General features: G+C 40.4%; 1 protein-coding gene across 5 annotated transcripts in view; it reads right to left on the bottom strand.

Moving 5' to 3' along the window:
* LOC100690528 (beta-1,3-galactosyltransferase 1) overlaps positions 1–21,436 on the bottom strand; it is a 189,480-nt gene that overhangs the window by 92,324 nt on the left and 75,720 nt on the right. For all 5 annotated transcript variants that reach the window (XR_003216393.1, XM_019352180.2, XM_019352181.2 and 2 more), the window contains exon 2: positions 20,810–20,865. The gene's annotated coding sequence lies outside the window, so the exon portion shown is untranslated. The remainder of the gene's footprint in view (positions 1–20,809; positions 20,866–21,436) is intronic.

Here is a 21,436-nt window from a genome sequence, read left to right as displayed (position 1 = left end):
CAGCAATACTGTTTACTTTAAATTTTTTATTTTTTTAAAGAATACTGCAATAATTATTCAAATATTAGGAGAGCAGCACTTTGTTTCTGGCACTTTTCCTTGAAAGGTTTAATTCATAGGACCTCTTTATCACCTCCACTTACCCAGTGAACTGTATGAATTGGGCGTGCTTGACGATCTGTCAGAAAGTTAAAACAATTTGTTGAAGAGGTGTGTGGGATGGAGGCGGAGCAGAAAAAGAAGCATTGTGACACCTTTAAGCCTCTGTGGACGAGGGTAAAAACAAACACCTGCTTTTGTGCCTGCTAAAGTGAGAGCAGAACTGCAACGCTCTGGCAAAGCGGAAGCAGTTAAAGCAGCTCGGCCTTGTGACTGACAGCTTACGGTCTCCTCACAAGGACGTGTCGGACAAAAACTTTAAATTAGCAGCAAAGTGAAACAAAACTCGGGGGTGGGGTGTCAGTCAACTGATTTAAAAAGAAAAACAGCTTGCGACCTTCACTTAAGATGAAACTGTCATTTGTGAAGAAATTCTCTGACTGGCACTGAAGGCACATGTCGAAAAACCAAAATAATCCACATAAACTTAACTGCTCTTCATAGCACTAAGCCAGGTTCAGCCGGCACTGCTGGTACCATTTCTTCTCCTCTTACAGATGTTAACCCTGCAAACCGGAGGTGACCATGGTTTGACTTCCAGGGGAAATCGTAAGGTGCACCCAGCCTTTAGACACAGCCCTGGCTTTGTGGTAAAAGGTTAAACGCTGGAGTTATAGAGCCTGGAAGCTGAGGTACACACCGCCCCCACAGAGCTGGGGTAAGTGCAGACTCATAGATCGATCTCATTGATATTTCTAAGGCCTGCTTTAGATCTGTTTAACCGGCTCAGAGTGAGATAAGTGTAGATCAACAAATTGTTCAAAGCAGCCTGAAGGAAAGCAAAGCTAGCCATTTTAGTATGCACACAACTGCAGCCAGAGAAAGGAAATTATAATCTTCTTCTTTATATACAAGTAGCATACAATAATTAATAGGAATGTGGAATAAAAAAAAATGTATTCTTCAGTCTTTTGCTCTGTGCTGGATCTAAGGTGTCTAAAGAGCGCTTACTGAAATGAAGAACTGTATTATTTATTTTTCCGCACTGACACGAGCCACATATTAGTTTCCCCCCAGCTGACATAAATGTATGACACAGTCCAACAATGTCAGTGCTGTAATTTGATTGGTGCAGCATCTGTGTAGGTGGCCAGTAAAAATAGTTTGTAATATCATTTCAATTTCAACACCCACACAGGCTATTATTTTCGAGCTTGGAGGCCACAGCTTTGTCTCAGCTGTGATTTTCACACTCACTGCTTTACTCCCTGACTCCCACTGGACCCATGAATCAGGGCTAGTGTTAGCTTGGTTTCCTACATTTTATAAAAAAAAAAAAGATGAACAGAGCAATAGTCCACAAGTGGCCTATATCATGAAATACAATAAAGGCAATAATTAGAAGGAATCTCTACTACTGCTGGCAGGGCTTTTATCCTCCAAGTGGAAGCTTTTCAGGTTTATTTGAGCTCACTTTTAGGCACACCCTATTAGTACTAGGCTGTAGCGCTTTTTGCATTCAGAACTGACACAGATTCAACAAGATATTAGAAACTTTTTTGAGATTTTAGTCCATATTGACATGCTAGCATCACACAGCCGCTCCAGAGCTGCACATCTCCTGCTCCACCAAATCCCAAAGGTGCTCTAATGGATTGAGTGTTTGTTTGAGAAACCAGTTTGAGATGATTTAAACTTTTTAAACAGCCATCACAACACACTTTCAGTACACCGCAGTCATAGTTTGATGAACATGGTCAGCAGCATTACTCAGGCTGTGGTACTGAAATTTAAACCATTGTACCACCAGCAGCAGCCTGAGGCATTAATACAAGGGAGGATAGAGCAATGCTTTCTTGGTGTTTATGCCAAATTCTGACCATACAATCTGAATGTTGCAGGAGAAATCAAAATTCATCAGCCCATCCAAACATGCTTGTGTGGGATATCCATACTACTGTAATACTCAGACCAGCCAGTCAAATGTCAAATTTACTTCAATTCCCTTTCATCCACATTTTGCTCAGTTTGCACTTCAGGATGTCATCTTTACCATGCCTAAATGCTTTGAATTGCTGCCATCTGCTGATTGGCTGATTAGATATTTGTAATACATAAGCACCTAAACAGGTAGATCTGACAGAATTAGAATAAAAAGATTTACGATGGGGCCAGTTTTTATTTCATGAGGCTGCTAAGAAAATGTGTCCTACTTTTTCTGTTATTATAAAATATTTTGTTGTGTTCGTGAGCTTCATCCAAACATGTTAAATTGTTGTACTTTCAGTGCTTTGACCTACTATTTCCTTTTTTTTTTCCCCGCCTGTCCTGTTTGGTTCTTTTGCCATCAGAATTATTGTCTATAGGCAAAGAAAGATGCCCAACGGATTTACAAATGGACCATCCCGGCCTTGCCATATTGGTCTATTTGATTCACCTTTGTTTTTATTGTTTATTTCATTTTATTTTCACTTGCTACACACGGGACAGACATGACTGGGGGAAAGAAAAGGGAGAAAGACAGAGAGGTAGGGAAAGAAAAACAGCGGGGAAGAGGAACGGTGATAAAGGGCAAAAAACAAAAACCAACAAAACAAACAGACAAAAAATACATATATCAATCACCTGGATCACCTGTTGAGAAAGAAAAAAAGAGAAAACAAGCAAAAAAGAGAGCAATATAATAAACAACATCATTGCGATGATCTATGTGAATATAACAGTAAATACTAAATATTGAATATTATTGTGCAGCACATGGGATCGACAGCGCACAGTGTGCTTTGAGGTAGGAGCAAAAAAGAGTGTAGTTTGTGTCTGTGAGCACCCGTGTGTACACCTGTGAGCATGAGCGCGCTTGTATTCAAAAGGTTCCTTCATGTAATGATCTGCTAGAGGGTGTGGGGAGCCATAGCCCCTTCCTCCAGGGCATGAAGCAGGTACGGAGGAGATCCAGGCTCCAGAAATCCAGAGGCCCTCAGAGCACAAGAGACCAAGGAAGACCAATGGAGGGGCAACCGTGCCACTCTCCCGGAAAGAGCTGAGAAGAGCCCCAGCAGAAGCCAGGGGGGGTTGCAGTGACGTGCCCGTGAGCTCCGCCGACAGCCAGCTGTGGCAGAGTGACCAAGCCCCAGGCGGAGAGGCTGAGGGCACCCCACGCCCCGAAGGAACCTACTATTTCCTTATGTTAACTCAGTCTGCCTTGTAGTCTGCATTTGGGACCTAATTCATAGTATGTGATAATAAAAAAGTGCACAAAAAGCAAATTAGTGCTTAAACATGTTCAAATAGTGGGAATAAAATATTACAAAGTGGCTACAATGAAATACGTTTATTGATTTAAATGAAAAAGTTAAATGGCCCACACAAGGCCGGATTTATTATACAGGGCAAAATAGCATGTGAGCACAATCCCGAAATAGCGCTGATAGGTGTGGTTAGTTTTATGGGTAATTTACAAAAGTTGAGCTTTTTTTCTAAACACAGGTGCAGCCACTTCATTTCAATATAAGGGCCCAATCTGCCAAGAGACGCGCAATTTAGAGCAAGGTCGCAAACTTAGAGATGATATTCAGCTGTGGGTAATTTACTAACTGGACAGGTGCAGCTTTTTAATTGTAATCAGAAAAGCATATAAATACAGGTCATACATACTGTCTCACCGAACTGTCTGGCACACAGAGTTGTTATAATGGAAACAGGCGTCAGTAACTGACAGGCTCTAATGCAGGACTATAAGCCATGCAACAATATTGTTACATTGTGTTCCATAGCATTCTTGTATTAAGACAACTTACATCACTTCAAAGGATAAAACAAGCCAGAAATGCCTGATTTACAAAAGATTATATTTATATTTCACTACTGATGGTGTTAACAGTACTGTCACAATTTAAGAAAAAAATGAATTAGCAAATTTTGTGTGTGTGTGTGTGTGTGTGTGTGTGCGTGCTGTCCATGGTCCTGAAATGATACCAGTTTGTTTAATTTAATATTTCGCTGTTTGAGTGTGATGAAATTTTATTAAGAAAAAACATTGATTTAAGGATTGAATGGATTGTGAATGCATTCCTCTGATCAAAAAACAAGCAACCTATCAAACTAGTTCAAAAATAACTGGACTGCTATTAAGACTTCCAGGTGTCTGACGTCCATGCAAGACCCAATTATTTTTAGGATCAGGTCCGAAGTCAATATCTTCATTCCTCTGTCATTCACTTTGAACCCCAGTACACAGCCTAAGAGCCAATCCCATAAACTGAAGAGCAGCAAACTGTTTTGTTGCTGCTAGTGTGACCTCTTTTGGTTGGAGGTTCAAGGTCATCTCTAAGTTCAATTCGATGGCTTGGTAATCTGTACGTTTTTATCACATCGTCATCTGACACTCCAAAAAAGTCAGCATGAGTGGATTGTAGCATACTCTCTTGAATCTCTGCAATAGCTCCTCCATGCAATAACTGCCATCATATCAAGTGCAAATAATAAAACATAATTATGAAGCATTAAATAAATAAATAAAGCATTAAATATTGGCACAATTAGCGATAAATTACATATAATCACTCTGCAAACTTGATTTAAATACAGTCCTCTCTATATTCTGCACATAAAGAAAGGTACTCCCGGAAACACATATTCAAGAGTCACAAAAGTCACATTTTAGTTCCACATGCTGGTCAGATCAGGGTTTCCAGGGAATGATCTAAAAGTGTTACACAAGAACACAACTTTAAAGGGGAAATCAGACAAATTATTTTATTTTTTTAAAAATTGGTTTTATTTTATTTTTTACTTTATGATGACTTTACGACCCCATCTTGTACTACTTTTACTCCATGACTCTCACCTGATATGTCACACATATGATTTGAAATTTTGCATGTCAGCTGAGAGAGAGCAGGTGCAGGTATGGTAGTGCAATGAGGCCGCTGTGGTGTCAGCAAAAACAAACAAGAGGCTTGTTTTCTCACAGCCATGAGGCATTATTGTTCCAATCGGGAGCCTCTTGCTGCTCTCCATTTGAAACCCCACAACACTTTCATTTAATCTGACAAGTATAATCTTCTGAGATTGCCCTTTCCCACTGTGATGTTTAGAAAGCTTATAAAAGACTCACTTCATTGATCTGAAGACACTTTAAGAGGCTTTATTGTGGTTCCCACGCCACAATCACAACTAGACCTCTTGGAACGGAATAGTGCCAAACAATACACGTCAGTAGGCAAGTCAACCATTCAATAAAAACGTAATGGTTTTATTGTTGCGAAGTCCACCTATCTATGTGTGTTGCTGCTCCCAAGTCAGCAAGCAGTTCAAGTACAACTCATTTTGATACAACCACAGAAATCTGCTATGTGCTCTAAAATCCAATCTATAGAATCAATTCTAAAGATAATTTACTATTCACACCGACATTCAATTCATTAATTACAGTCTGTACACTCTATGTCATATGAGACTTCCCCTCTACTTCGGCCAGGCCTGCTGTATGCATTGCCTCTGTCTATCTGTGGTTGTGTTTAAACAGTCCATTCATTCACTCACTCATCATTTTATAGTGTTTGCTACATAGTAATCTAACTAGGGAACAAGCCCCCACACCTGCTAATACACTCCTTCTTCTTACTTTTCTTTTTCTTTCAGCTGCTCCTATATCTAACTCTATCCCTCCATGAACCTTATCTGTGGTCTTCCTCTTTTTCTCCTGCCTAGTAGATATTCAGCATCCTTTTAGTTACTGCTTAGCTTAGCTCTTTAGCTGTCTCTCTCATGCACTTATTTCTAGTCTTGTCCATCCTGGTCACTGGCAAACAGAAATTTTAGCATCTTCAGCGGTGCTAGCTCTTGTCTTTTTGTTCGTTCCACTGTTTCCAACCCACACATCACAGCAGGTCTCATTACCATATTGTTAACCTTCCCTTTCACTGTACTATCTATCTTTCTGTCACATATCACCCCTGATACTTGTCTTAACCCACTCCAACTTCACCGCATTCTCTTCTTCACCTCTCTTTTCATTGTCGCTATCTCTACACCTTGAATCTTCACTTTCCAACTGTCTTCCTCTCATTCATACACATGTATTCTGTCTTCCTTCTACCGATTTTCATTGCTCTTCTCTCCAGAGCATACCTCCACCTCTCCAGGCTCTCCTCCACTTGCTCATTACAGATCACAGTGTCATCTGTGAACATCACAGTCCACCGATAATCCTGGCTGACATCGTCTGTCAACCAACACCACTGTGCACGAGAATGGGCTCAGAGCTGATTCCTGATGTGATCTCACCTTCACCTTGAATCCATCTCTCACTCCTATTGCACACCTCAACATGATTTCCCCATCCTCATACATACAGTGGGATGCAAAAGTTTGGGCAACCTTGTTAATAGTCATTATTTTCCTGTATAAATCGTTTGTTGTTACAATAAAAAATGTCAGTTAAATATATCATATAGGAGACACACACAGTGATATTTGAGAAGTGAAGTTTATTGGATTTACAGAAAGTGTGCAATAATTGTTTAAACAAAATCAGGCAGGTGCATAAATTTGGGCACCACAAAAAAAGAAATGAAATCAATATTTAGTAGATCCACCTTTTGCAGAAATTACAGCCTCTAAACGCTTCCTGTAGGTTCCAATGAGAGTCTGGATTGTGGTTGAAGGTATTTTGGACCATTCCTCTTTAAAAAACATCTCTAGTTCATCCAGGTTTGATGGCTTCCGAGCATGGACAGCTCTCTTTAACTCACACCACAGATGCTCAATAATATTCAGGTCTGGGGACTGAGATGGCCATTCCAGAACGTTGTACTTGTTCCTCTGCATGAATGCCTTAGTGGATTTTGAGCAGTGTTTCGGGTCGTTGTCTTGTTGAAAGATCCAGCCCCGGCGCAGCTTCAGCTTTGCCACTGATTCCTGGACATTGGTCTCCAGAATCTGCTGATACTGAGTGGAATCCATGTGTCCCTCAACTTTGACAAGATTCCCAGTCCCTGCACTGGCCACACAGCCCCACAGCATGATGGAACCACCACCATATTTTACTGTAGGTAGCAGGTGTTTTTCTTGCAATGCTGTGTTCTTTTTCCTCCATGCATAACGCCCCTTGTTATGCCCAAATAACTTAATTTTAGTTTCATCAGTCCACAGCACCTTATTCCAGAATGAAGCTGGCTTGTCTAAATGTGCTTTAGCATACCTCAAGTGACCTCTGTTTGTGCTGTAGGCGGAGAAAAGGCTTCCTCTGCATCACTCTCACATACAGCATCTCCTTGTGTAAAGTGTGCCGAATGGTTGAACGATGCACAGTGACTCCATCTGCTGCAAGATGATGTTGTAGGTCTTTGGTGCTGGTCTGTGGGTTGACTCTGACTGTTCTCACCATTCGTCGCTTCTGTCTGTCCCAGATTTTTCTTGGTCTGCCACTTCGAGCCTTAACTTGAACTGAGCCTGCGGTCCTCCATTTTCTCAATATGTTCCTAACTGTGGAAACAGACAGCTTAAATCTCTGAGGCAGCTTTCTGTATCCTTCCCCTAAACCATGATGGTGAACTATCTTTGTCTTCAGGTCATTTGAGAGTTGTTTTGAGACCCCCATGTTGCTACTCTTCAGACAAAATTAAAAGAGGAGGGAAACTTACAATTGACCCCCTTAAATAGTCTTTCTCATTACTGCATTCACCTGTGTATGTAGGTCAGGGCTCACTGAGCCTACCAAGCCAATTTGAGTTCCAATAATTAGTTCTAAAGGTTTTGGAATCAATAAAATGACAACAGTGCCCAAATTTATGCACCTGCCTGATTGTGTTTAAACAAATATTGCACACTTTCTGTAAATCCAATAAACTTAATTTCACTTCTCAAATAACACTGTGTGTGTCTCCTATATGATATATTTAACTGACATTTTTTATTGTAACAACAAACGATTTATACAGGAAAATAATGACTATTAACAAGGTTGCCCAAACTTTTGCACCCCACTGTATCCTGTACCACCCTCACATACTTCTGTGCCACTCCTAACTTCCTCATACACTAGAAAAGTTCCTCTCTTGGTACCCGCTCATGCTTTCTCCAGATCCACAAAGACACAGTGCAACTTTTCCTGACCTTCTCTATACATCTCCATTAACACTCTCAAAGCAAACATCTGTAAAGCTGCCTTTCAGCCGAAGCTATACTGCTACTCACTGATTGTCACCTCTTTTCTTAACCTTGCTTCAAAAACTCTTTCCGATAGTAAATAACAGCACAGTGTCCCATAACTGTGTTGTTGTCTAGTAATCTTTAATATATCCAATTGTGATTTAATGTCACCCTGTCAAAGAAGTGCTTGGGGCTTGTGTGTCTTGAAAAAGAATGTGCACGGTGTGAGTGGCTACTACTATTATATTGTATCCATAATTTATTTACATAAGAGTAGAATTTCAACACATCCAGTTATCTTCCATTTCTCTGCTAAATGGATTTGATCGCTGAAATTTAAAATCTAGGTATTTAATTACTAGCTGTTCCAATGGTCTCCATTGGAACAGCACCATGGCGCGACACACACACACACACACACACACACACACACACCCTTTACTACTCATCAGCCCTCCACCTGCCACTAAGCTGAAAATAGATTTTCTCCTAAGGGCAGCGAGTTCAAGTTTACATTCCTAATGACCAACAATAATTTAACTGATTGACGACTGATTGTGAAAATCATCTAATGACTAGCAACCTCTGCACTTGATAATGCCGGGAGCTTCTTCACGACTTTATTAAGCATACCGATCCCTGATATCTCACTGCACAGTTAAATAACTCACTGCCATTGGCCAGGCGCAGGCTGATATCTCAGTGTGGTTGGCTGACATGATACTGTGCGTGACAAACTGTGCCCTGCGTTCACACTTAATTCAGGGGACGACTGCTCTGCATAAGGACAGCTTGGAAAGATGCATGAGCTGGGGACTTAATGTATTCATAGCGAAAAGGATGGAGAAATTGGTCTTGAGATGTGATAAAGCGCCTGCTGAGGTGTCCTTGATAAATTATGATGAAGCTATGCAAATAGTGCCTGGAGCAGCTGGATCTCTGGCATGTACTGTTCAATTAGCCTGTCACTGAGGTGGTAGTGTAGCACTTGGACTGGATGAGCAATGAATCCATTTATTACAGAAATTCATGCTAACTTGATATCGAACATTATGATTAAATTAGAAATTTTATTTAGGAGATCGGTACAGACCTAAACAAGAGATTAAACCCTTATTAACACTTTGTGCATGTGACCTCTGTTAACACATCAACTACATACATACACGCTCTAATCTTTAAATCTTTTACAGAGAGCTGCTTTGCTAACACTGCTAATGTGTATGAGATATAGGTCCCAAGAGCTTTCTTATCTAAAAAAATTCAGTTTAGATAAGAGAGTTATGGACTAGTGCTCTAAAGTAGACTTAATTTTACTTAATTTTGCTGTTAGATTCATACCAAATCCATTGTAACTCCCACAGTCCTAATCTGCAAAAAAGGGAAGAAGCTCAAAGAGCCCTCTCAGATATAGTCTCTTCCACCCCAAGGCCCATCATCACATTCAGTCTCTTTCACTAAATATTTAACGACGAGCCCGTGCATTCAGATTTTACATTCCTGATATACAGTCTGCCGCCCCAAAAAATTCTCTCCAGCCCTCTGAAGTATGAGATTAGAGCAGCTTTGAAGGCCAATTTTATTTTATTTTTTTGCTTGTAGCCATAAAAACAAGCCACTGGAAGAAAAATATCCAACATCCACCGCAGCCAGATGTGTTTCTCTAACCTCCTGTATTTCAATTAGGTTACTGTTACTGAGTAGAGTTTCTTCTTGGAGCTGTCCTCACTGATGGGTTTAGAAAATGAAATTCTAGTGTAATTAGAGCTTGGAATATCATAATGCAGCAAGAAACAAAATGTGTCCAGCTGAAAAGCTGCTACAATTAAAAGTGACGTAACGTAAAAATAATCTTCGAGGATGAAAATTGTAAAATATAGGCTGATTAGTAATACGGTTCATGTATTAGATTGGTGGTAATTAGATGAGTAGGAGTAAGCAGCAGCCATTGAATTGCATCAACATCTAAAAACAGAAGGGTGAGGGAAATGAAAGCCGGCCATTTCTTTCTTTTACTCAGTGTGAGAGTTGACCTTTTCACACAGTCCCTGCCTGCGGCGCTAAGGGAAGTGCACATATGCAGGGGATTTGAACTTTAGCTTCCACGGAGCATCTGGCATATGTATGCTAACTGTTTAAAGTCTCTGCAGGATATTGCAGACAGTAGCATGGTGTGAGGAAAAACATACAGGATGACGGCTAACAGCGATGTCTTATTTAAACAAAATTTTGCCAAATGTTATCCACTGGCCACAAGCGCGTTGTGGAATTTGTAGCTACTGTGGCAGGGGTTAACAGTGAAATCTGACATCCTGAAATTCACTTTGGCATGAGCCTACTGAGCCCGTGAAAACAGCTGTATAATGTCTCCTTTGGCTCTGGAGGACCTTTTTAAACTCAGATGGTATTAGATTTCTGTCAGTTTAGAATATGTAGGGAGGGGGTCTTCAAAAGAAGTGGTTGTATATTTAATGCGCTACTGAATTGCATTATGGAAAAGGATCCATGGTAAAAGAGTACATTTATTTTGAATTCCACTCCATCAATCATGACTTTTTTTCATTTCATGTGCTTCTTTGGTGACCTGACAGTGCTCTGTTGTAGTGCCATGACATTTCCAAATGTGCGTGACCCAATAAAAAGGTCTAAACATATTATGTAAAAAGATTACGTCTTTTGTAAGCTGTAACAAAAAAACCCAAAAAATAGCAGAGGCACACAAAAATATGTGCCTGTCTCAGCATCATTGGTAACATCACTGCACAGCAAAACTGTCACAGCTAAAAAATAAATAAATAAATAAAATAAAATGTTAGACTTTATTTAACCTACTCCGAAACAATGCAAACTCTAATTATCAAAAATGAGACCCAGGGTGATCTCAGCACCATCAGACCAAACCCAGCATAGCTGATGCAAAAACCTGTGGTCGACCCTACAGTACCTGAGCTGAGTACAAATTCCACTAGGTCTCTTGAGTCCCAGATGAAGTGAGTAGTTAAAATGATTTTCCACATTTTGAAGGCTCTATAGACTTTTCATTCTTACCTCTATAGTTCTAGAAGTCAGCACAGCAGCTTTCTAAAATCTGGCTTTTATTTAACTATTGTATCAATAACTCTGAAGAAAGACATTGGTTTTATTTGATTTAATATTTTATTTTGTGCCCATTTTCATTGAAATGAAGTTGAATCTAGTTAAAAGTTGAAATCGCAGGAGTTGAGTAACTGCTGCCTTTGATGTAAAAGCCCCAGTGGACTTGAAAAACTGAAGCAATGAAGCACTTGAATCCTATGTCAGCAACCTGTCTGTTCTGTTTTACAGTATACAGTCTTGTCAGACTGACTGTTAATTAAAAGAAGGCTGTACTATTGCTGAGATAGAAAAAGGAAGTAGATGGGTGCTAGTCGACAGCAAAAATGTAGCTTTCTTTTTTAACTGGAAAAAGGTTATTCAAATAATTTCACTAAATCGTTTACAGGCCAGTCAAAAAGTATATATCGTGCGTAGGGGCGATCGTGGCTCAAGAGTTGGGCGTTCGCCTTGTAATCGGAAGGTTGCCGGTTCGAGCCCCGGCTCGGACAGTCTCGGTCGTTGTATCCTTGGGCAAGACACTTCACCCGTTGCCTACTGGTGGTGGTCAGAGGGCCCGGTGGCGCCAGTGTCCGGCAGCCTTGCCTCTGTCAGTGCGCCCCAGGGTGGCTGTGGCTACAACGTAGCTTGCCATCACCAGTGCGTGAATGGGTGAATGACTGGATATGTAAAGCGCTTTGGGGTCCTTAGGGACTAGTAAAGCGCTATATAAATAAAGGCCATTTTATATTTGTATGACAATTTTGGATGCATTACCAGTACTGAAGTCTAAATATGTTACACCATGCACTGGCCTGTGATCTCTTGGGTTTTGGATCGGGATCAGGGTCTTGCTTCCTCTGAAATGACTGGAAATGTGAAGACCTCTGCTTTGCTATAATTATGTTTTATATGTAGACAGTAAAGTCTGTGAAGGTTGTGAAAACCTCTCAGTCAAGTTGTGGTAATGTACCCTCTTCACCATTCACAATGGTTTTGAGATATCACATGGTCAAAGCTCAGACACCAACCCACAGGAAAACAGCAGGACTCATGCTGACCTAATTAGTTTCAGACAGGCCCTCTTTTGGGTCTTGATAACCAGAAACTAACTTGACTTGGGAAGACCATTTATCCATCCATCTATCCATCCATCCATCTGTCCATCCCCTGGAGCCTATCTCAGCTAACATTGGGTCGGAGGGAGGGTACACCCTAGAAGGTTTACTAATCTGTCGCAGGCTACGACCTATTATTCAGATTTTGAATTATTTGGATTTTATACCATCAGCTCACTCATTTGAGTTAAAGACTAGAATGAATGATTACATGATAAAACCTCCTAGGAACTGGCATCCACATATGTGGACATCACATTGTCTAGACCAAAATACTAAATTTTGCTCTACAAGGGCCTGATTTCCACTTACGAGGACGTTATACTGCCACTGTCCTATCAAAATTTAAAGTGAATGTCCTCATATGTGGATCTCAAAATACAGTACAGAAGAAAAAAAAAGATTGTAAAAGTATAATAAGCTCAAGCCTATTAGATCTGTACAAACTCAAATCTGTACAAACTCAAATGACCCCGTTTATTCTTCAGTACCTGAAATTTCTTAGGTAAGGTTCATTGCAACGTCTTTAAGGAGTCTTCAGGAATAATTCTTCAGGCGTCTTGAAGGATTTTCTAAAGTTCTTCTTTGGATCTTGGTTTACTTTTCTTCTGCTCTCTGTCTCCAATAGTGTATTTTCTTATCCAGCTACTCTTTTACTGTATAGACAGTGTGTTTGGTATCACTGCATTTTATTTTTCAGATACTGTTCATTCACTGTAAATAATTTAGGTCTGCATCTTTTTCCTGTGTCCTCCATTTGACTGGTTTCCTCTGATTTTTTTTAATGACACACTGCACACCGTGCTGAGATAAGCCAAGTCTTTGGCTAATAGCTCTTTGGGAATCACCCTGTTGGTGCAAAAATACTATTTTATGTCTTATTTTTCTGTGTTTAAATGATTTTTTGCCACAAGGTGCTACTAACAAATTGCCTAAAGATGCCATTTAAATAGCTTCTATGCTAAGCTGGTAAGCTAAGTATGCGTAGGCACAAACTGATTCATTCCTTGGCTTATAGTTGAGGTTAAACGTTTTCAGACACTCATCCAACGACATGGTAAGTTTGGATGGTAACATGCTAACATGGTAACAAGCATCTGGAATAATTCTGGCTGTATATTTGTGTTAAAAGAAAATTGTACATAATGTGATCAGCTACATGAAATGTGTAAATGTAAATTGAAACTTCAGCAAAGGAATTTGTGAGGACATGCATGATCTGTCAAAAACACAATTCACAAGGCAATCTGAGGACAAAAAGAGGACATTTCCCCACACCACCTCATCCATTTCACACCATTCACATGGACTTTATTGAATTAAGTGAAAGTCAAGGCTCAAAATACGCTCTAGTGATTATAGACGTATTCTCAAAATGGCCAGAGATTTATCCAGTGAAAAAAAGCAGATGCAATCTCAGTTGCAAAAAGTGAACCTTTAGACAAATCTGTCAGAGAAACAACTCTGGCAGAATGGATGGCGAAAGTACTAGAAAATAAGGATATTGTTTTGAACAATAAACTGCCGTACGACTCTTCTCCAGTCTCTTGCAGGTTGAAACCAGGCGATTGGGGTGCTCCAGAGGAAAAATTGAAGTTTACCCCACTGGGAGGGCCCATACCAAGTGTTATTGACCACACCCACAGCCTGTAAAATTGCAGAGAGACCATCTGGATAAATCAGAGCCACTGCAAAAAGGTTGAGGTCCCGGGAAGCCCCGACACCAAGGAGGAAGCACATTAGGGAAGCCTCACCTACGCTTGGTTGCTTCGGGGGTGAGGGGGGAAGTGCTGATTGGGCCCCCGTCGGGTAAGCCCGCACTCCAATCTCCATCCGATCAACTTTAGGGCAGCCAGGTGCAGGTGTGATGGACCTATGTGCAACCATGGGAAGGGGAACCCTCCTGGTTACCTTGACTACAAAGCTCACCCTTACAGGACCCCAGCTGATGCCAACAGCAGCTGAGCCACGAGGCAGACAGAGAAGATGGACGTACGACAACCTCCACCTAATGGACATGACACGAGACTACATCCATCCTTGGATGAAAATGCCTGATACAGATACGTGTTTAACAGGACCACAGAGAAAGACTGTTACGTTTGCTCGCACATGCCGAGCGTATTAACACAACCATTTATGGGAAACACCCTGGAACAGGTGCACTAATTCTGATCTCTGACCACACCTTCAGAATGACTTTTGTAAAGTGCACAACAACAACAACATCGACATCCTCATCCAGGAAGAAGCGCTCAACTTTAACAGGTTTTAAAGAGACTGCTGATCGGCGTTGGAGTTTCCCTGGTTTTGTTTTGCTTTTCTTTACCTGTGTTATTCCTTGTTTAAAAGCTGTAATTTCACAGATGATAGCGACATCATTCACAGCATATGCGGAAATATACCACAAACCGATGAAGATCATGAAGACTTATTTTCCTATTTGTTAGATGAAGATGAAGTGTAACTAATGATGTAGTAACTGAAAATGTGAAAGACAAGTTGTTACTAACTGATAACATGTACATTTCATTTCTCTGATAAACAGGAGGGAATGTTAAAAGAAAATTGTACATAATGTGATCAGCTACATGAAATGTGACCTTTTATGGATCACTAAGCAAACCACATGTCTACGTGACTTTTCACCTAATAACTTTTGTGATGAACTTATTTGCCAACTAACAGCTTCCTCTTTCTGTAAGAACATACAGATTTAGAAAAGGGGAACCTCAGCTCTGAGTTCTTAGAATAACTCTGTTTTATTTGTACACACACACACACACACACACACACACACACGTAGACACAATAAAAGTATAAATAAAGCACGCAGACAGTGATGAGACGCAGGTCGTGCGTCCATGACTGCCCTCGCGAGTGAAAGACAACTGCAGTGTTTGTGTTTTCTAACTCAGGGGTCTTAACTGAAGAACTGCGGGGTGATTTAAAGAAATCCCCTGTCAATTTGACAACAGTTTTTTTATTTGGTCAAAGGTAGTCTTGATTTCATCCCATGTGTTAAACAGTATGGACTAGTTCAGCACAATTATGGCTGAAGATGGGTAAAAGCTCCCAATTTCACAATTTCACAGCTCCAAACTGTAGGGAAGTGAACTTCAGATAAACCTCACATTGATTCTAAAGTGACGCCATTTATATACTAGCATCTATGTTTCCTCCCAGTCTTTTCTTTTTGTTACTGCACTCACTCTCTCTGAAGAAGCTTTCAATCTCAAACCTATTTTTCTTTTAAAAAGACACAAGGCGGAAACAGTGATGGCTGCACATAAGGAAGCCATAAGGAAGCCACATTAAAAGTCATTTCATCACTTACTAAAATCCTTATGTTATGACTAATTATGCCATAACCATTTAAACTTAATGAAAATTATTAGACAAAGTGTGATGGTTAAGATGGCTAATAATAAAATGAACATTGGAGAAAGTATAATCTCTTTAAGATGTTTCTAACTCAACTCCCTCCATTCATTTAGCACTACTAACATCTGTTGAGTACTTAACAGATGGGAACATATATTTTCCATCACTTCAGTGCACTCAGAAGCATTCTGCTTTTCTTATTACAAGACTTTCATCATTCTTTCACTTTTCACTCCCCATTGTGTGTATCACATCAGCAGTGCACAGCCCAGTCGTAAGAACTGAAAGCAAGAGCCTTGATCCAGACCTTTGTATTGTCACCAGACAGATTGCAAAAAAAAAGGTATAGAACAAACCTGATGTTCAGATGTGCCATGAGATTCTATGACATTCACATATTATCACTGCAGTAGTAGTATTGTAAATGTGAACACAGTACAGTTAAAATTTACAGTTTCAAACTATGGGCTTAGATGTGTTTTTCCAATATACTCCACCTTACTACCTTTCATGGGGAAATTTTGTGATTTTTAATCCACTAAATTTACTGTGCATTTAGAAGAGAATAATTCTGACACCAATCAATAAATATTCATATTTTTTCTAAAAAAAAAACAAACAAAAAAAACATCTATTTTGGCCTTCTCCAAAAAATGGGTTTAGGAAAGTGTTATCACCTAGGATGGCTGAGATCTCATCAAATCAAATTACTTTTCAGAATTTAAACCTGCTCCTCGAAATTTAGCTTTGATAGCAGGCCCCTCTCTTGTAGGGATACCTGTATGAGTCTGGGATGTGTTTAAAGAAGGGCAAATAAATCTATTATTATAATATGCTATAGAACTATATTGCTGTAGATTCAATGGCTTCAGTGGACTTTGGTATTTTGTATTTTGGAAGTGACAATGGTAAAATATTTATACAGCAAAAGATTTGTGCGACACAACATGAATAAAACAGATAAATATCACCCTTTATACCTTTGGCTGATTTCTATCCATGATTTTATTTATCATTTTTTTAAAGTTAGAGACTGTTGTGTTGATTCTTTGGGATGTTTCTACAGTTGTGGTCAGAAGTTTACATCGCCTCATCATAAATGTCATATTACATTGGAGCTTTTATTGATTTGTTTGAGCTGGGTTTTTTTTCAAGGGTAGAATGAGAATTGTCAAATCCACACAGATTAAAAACTATGCATACAGGTCCCTTACTAGTTGGAGTTATGCACGTCTAGTCGTTATCCAAAAGAATCTGACATAATTCTGCCTGGATATTTAACGACTCTTCTTGGCAGCATTGGTAGAGGTCATTTAAAGTGGCAGGTTTAACCTAGCCCTGTTGTGGTCCACCACTGTAGTCCTAGTACCAGTCCCAGACCCAGTTAAATGGGGAGGACTGCATCAGGAAGGGTGCAAACAAGGTGCACCTCTAAGGCCGATTGTCTGCATGATCAACTCGGTCACCTATAACATCTCCAAGTTTCTGGCTTCGATCCTCAACCCGCTGGTAGGCAGACACCACATCCAGAACACTTTGGATTTTATTGAGAAAGTGAGAGATGTTATTATGGAGGCAGATGAAACCATGGTCTCGTACGATGTTACATCTTTCTTCACTTGCATCCCAGTCACGGAAGTATTGGAGGTAGTGCATAAGAGATTACAGGATGACCCCAGCCTCAGCAATAGGACCACTCTCAGCACTGACCAAATGTGTTTGCTTTTGGAACTGTGTCTTCATTCCACCTACTTCACATACAAGGGTCAGTTCTACAGGCAGAAACATGGGTGTGCCATGGGCTCCCCAGTTTCACCCATCATGGCCGATTTGTACATGGAAGAAGTGGAAAAGAGGGCTTTGCTATCCTACCCTGGAACACCACCAAGTCATTGGTTCAGGTATGTGGATGACACCTGGGTGAAAACCAAATCTCAGGACGTACTACATTTCACAGATCACATTAACTCGGTGGACTGACACATCAAATTGATCAGGGAGGATATGAAAAGTGGCAGGTAAGCCTTCTTAGACTGTGAGATTTCCATCAGTAACGGGGGACATCTAAAAGCTGATGTGTACCATAAACTTACACATACGGATCAGTATTTAAGGTTTGACTCTCATCATCCACTGGAGCATAAATTGGGTGTCATCAGGACGCTACAACACAGAGCGAACACTATCCCCACAAACACAGCAACCAGGGAAGCAGAAGAACATCACATCAAGAAGGCCCTGAGTAAATGTGGTTATCCCAGCTGGACATTTGTCAAAGCTGGGAAGGCGCCAAAAGAAAGCTCCAGCCGATCCAGGAGAGAAGGACAACCGCTGCCTAAGCGAAAACCTGTAGTGATCCCATATGTGTCAGGAGTATCGGAACAGTTGAGACGCATTTTTTCTAAACACCATGTCTCTGTGGTTTTTAAACCCCAAAACACGCTGCGCCAAAAATTGGTCCACCCCAAGGATCGGGTCCCCCGACACAAACAGAGTAACATAGTGTACGCTGTTAAGTGCCAGGAGGATTGCCAGGATTTATACATCGGGGAAACCAAACAACCTCTGGCGAAGCAGATGGCACAACACAGAAGAGCAACCTCATCAGGCCAGGACTCTGCAGTCTATTTACACCTACAGGCCAGTGGACACTCTTTCAATGATGAGGATGTACACATCATGGACAGGGAGGAACGCCGGTTTGAGCGCGGAGTCAAGGAGGCCATTTATGCAAAAAGGGAAAGACCATCTCTGAATCAAGGAGGGGGCCTAAGGGTACATCTTTCGCCATCTTACAATGCTGTGATTGCAGCCATTCCCCAACTCTCTGTGAATGGTACTCATGGCCATTGATCAGTGGGCTTTGATCAGTGGTTGTTGATCAATGGTCATGAGAATTTGCATAATTATGATGAAGGAACCTTCCAGCCCATTGTTCCTTCAGTGGGCTGGTTTGCAGTCATTATGCAAATGTACTGTTTATAAGATTGGGAAAACCTGCAGTCAGCTGAGACTGAAGAAGTCACTTGGATGAGTGACGAAATGTTTCTCCCACTGAAAACGCTACATCCAGATAAACAGAATCAACCTTTGGAGATTTACTTACCTGGATGATTGAGCATGCATCAAGACATCAGGAAGGGCGGCTGGTGTAAAATCTCAGCTACATCAAACATGCAGATCATAAAGAATGTGATTTCCGGGCCTGGATTTACAACGACCACCTCCGGTCCTGTTGGCCAACAGGGTGTCGGTGAAAATTGTGCTACTATTAAATGGTGGAAGTTGAAAAGGGAAGAATGTGGCACAGAGTTCAGGGAGGAGTCGTATCTGTGGGTGGTAGGGAAGACTTACCAGATAGCTAGGGAAGTAAACCTGTAGTACTGAGAGAAACTGCCAAGAAAGTGTTTGCTGCATCCTCTGAACAGAGGAAAGAAGATGAGGAAAGTATGGAAGTACAGGAACGTATTCAAAGTAAAGGGTTGGTAAATAAAAATGAGAAACAGTATAAGTGAGAAACTGAAAGAAGAAGAAGGTTTGAGTTGGCTGATTTCTCTTGCATGGACCTGGTATTTAAGCATAGTCCACAAATTTTCAATAAGGTTGAGTTTGGGGATTTGGGAAGGTCACTCCAGAAGCTTAATGTTGGCATGTTTTATCCATTCCAAAACTAGTTTTGTTGTGTGCTTTAGAATCGCTGCCCTGTTGGTTCATGCAACTGTCTAGCTTTTGATTTGAGGGGAAGTTGAAGAATTTGGAGGTAGTCTTCCGTCTTCAGTGTTCATCCACTTTGTGCAATGTATCAGTACCACAGGTAGCAAATCAACCCCAATGCATGATGTTACTACCACCACATTTGACAGCTGGTACAGTATTTTCAGGTTTAAAAGCCTCACTTTCAATGGTGGTTCCTGTTGTGTTCCTGAAGATCCACACCAATTTCCTCTCATCTGAGGAAGACAATTTGGCTCTTCTTCCAGACCTTGGCAAAGTGGTTACACATCCAAAAATTTGTCCTTACATGCAGTTGTTTGAACTGATTATCTGCAGCTTTTAGAAATGGTTCCAAGAGACCTTCGCTGAATTCCTTTGACTTTCACATTGTACTATTTGTCAATCCAATAAGTGTTGTCAAACAAATGTTTTGGGTTTTTTTAGTTGACATAGAGAAGCTACCAAATGTAGTCAGTTATAATCACTTATGAGAAGTTAAGAAGCCTTGGCCTTGTCAAGTTAAAGGACATTGTAGAAGTGTAGCATATATCTGAGCTGTTTGAAGTCTTTTGACCCTGTATGTATTAGAGAAAATACTAAATAAATTCAAACTTGTGTACCAAATTCTTTTTTTTAAGTCATTAAAGATGTATGCTATACAGCATTCGACCATTGAAAAAGAACAGTTCAAAGAAATCAAAGAAAAAGCCCAAAATCACAGTGTAATTCATGCACTTGATGAGTAGACAGTAATGTAAACTTCTACCCACAAATATTAACAAAATACATTTTTACTTGTTTTGTAACATTTTGACATGAGTTTACTTTTATCCATATATGCATCACTATAATATGCAGTGCGTTAATATTTCTGGCCCCACAGTACAGGGAGACAAAAATGTCTTGAGAAAGAAATTGATATACTGGGAGGCACCACACACCATGTTTTCTCTTCAATTATTAATTTAGTCATTCTCTTTGAAGACAAAGAGAACACAGGAGACTTAAATGCATGCCGGGGTGATAAAGCCTCTGCTTCATCAAACAGCAAGATTGGCCCGGTGAACCTCAGAAGCAACAATAGGTTTTATTCAAGACTTCAATTCTCAAACCCCTTTGGCTTTCTTCCAGCAAAAAGCACTGAAATACACCACCACTGTGTCTGCCTATTGTGAAAACCCTTTTAAAACCAGAAACAGGCTACACCCATGAGTGAGCAGCAATTTGACAAACGGACAGGAAGCTGAGGTCAGTGTAGCACACCGTACCTGCCACAGCTGGCTCTCATCCAATGCAATTTGGGCCCCGTCTCTTCATAACATCCCTGTAAAAATGAAAACACAAAAAAGAGAGAGAAAGAGGCAGGTCAGAAGATGTAATGAAACTTGAAGAAATAAAGTATACAGGAGAGGACAATGGCAGATTAGATCGCATGGAGTATGTGTGGCTTTCAGACTTAAGTCTTAACATTTCAAATAAATGTGTTTTATTGAACTGAAACATCACCGGGAATCTCTAAAAAGAATCTCTTTAACTTGAATAAATGTATTTTAATTTACTTAAAAGCTGAACCCATTCTGTCAGAAAATAAAACAAAGAATCAGCTTGCACTTCTCTAAACCGTGCACACACAAATGCTTTCCTTCATGTAAACTGCATAAAGTCTCAGCTGAACTCAAATAGATCTTGACGTGAGTTTTAAGTGTAATCAGCCAATGCCTGATCAGTATGCTGCAACCACCGCCACTATCTCCCCTAACTGTGGCAACAAACAGGAGGAGAAGGTGGAAGGATTTATCGGCATATGCTCTTTCATGAGAACTTATCATTCAAGACCCACTCACGCCTGGAAAAGGTCAAATAAAATTCTTTCGTATCAAATTAAGGTTTTCACT

Source organism: Oreochromis niloticus, linkage group LG23 (genome assembly GCF_001858045.2).
Source record: "Oreochromis niloticus isolate F11D_XX linkage group LG23, O_niloticus_UMD_NMBU, whole genome shotgun sequence".
NCBI classification, from domain to species: Eukaryota; Metazoa; Chordata; class Actinopteri; order Cichliformes; family Cichlidae; genus Oreochromis; species Oreochromis niloticus.
Note: the sequence above shows the minus strand (reverse complement) of the source record. Positions and strands in the feature narration are given on the sequence as shown.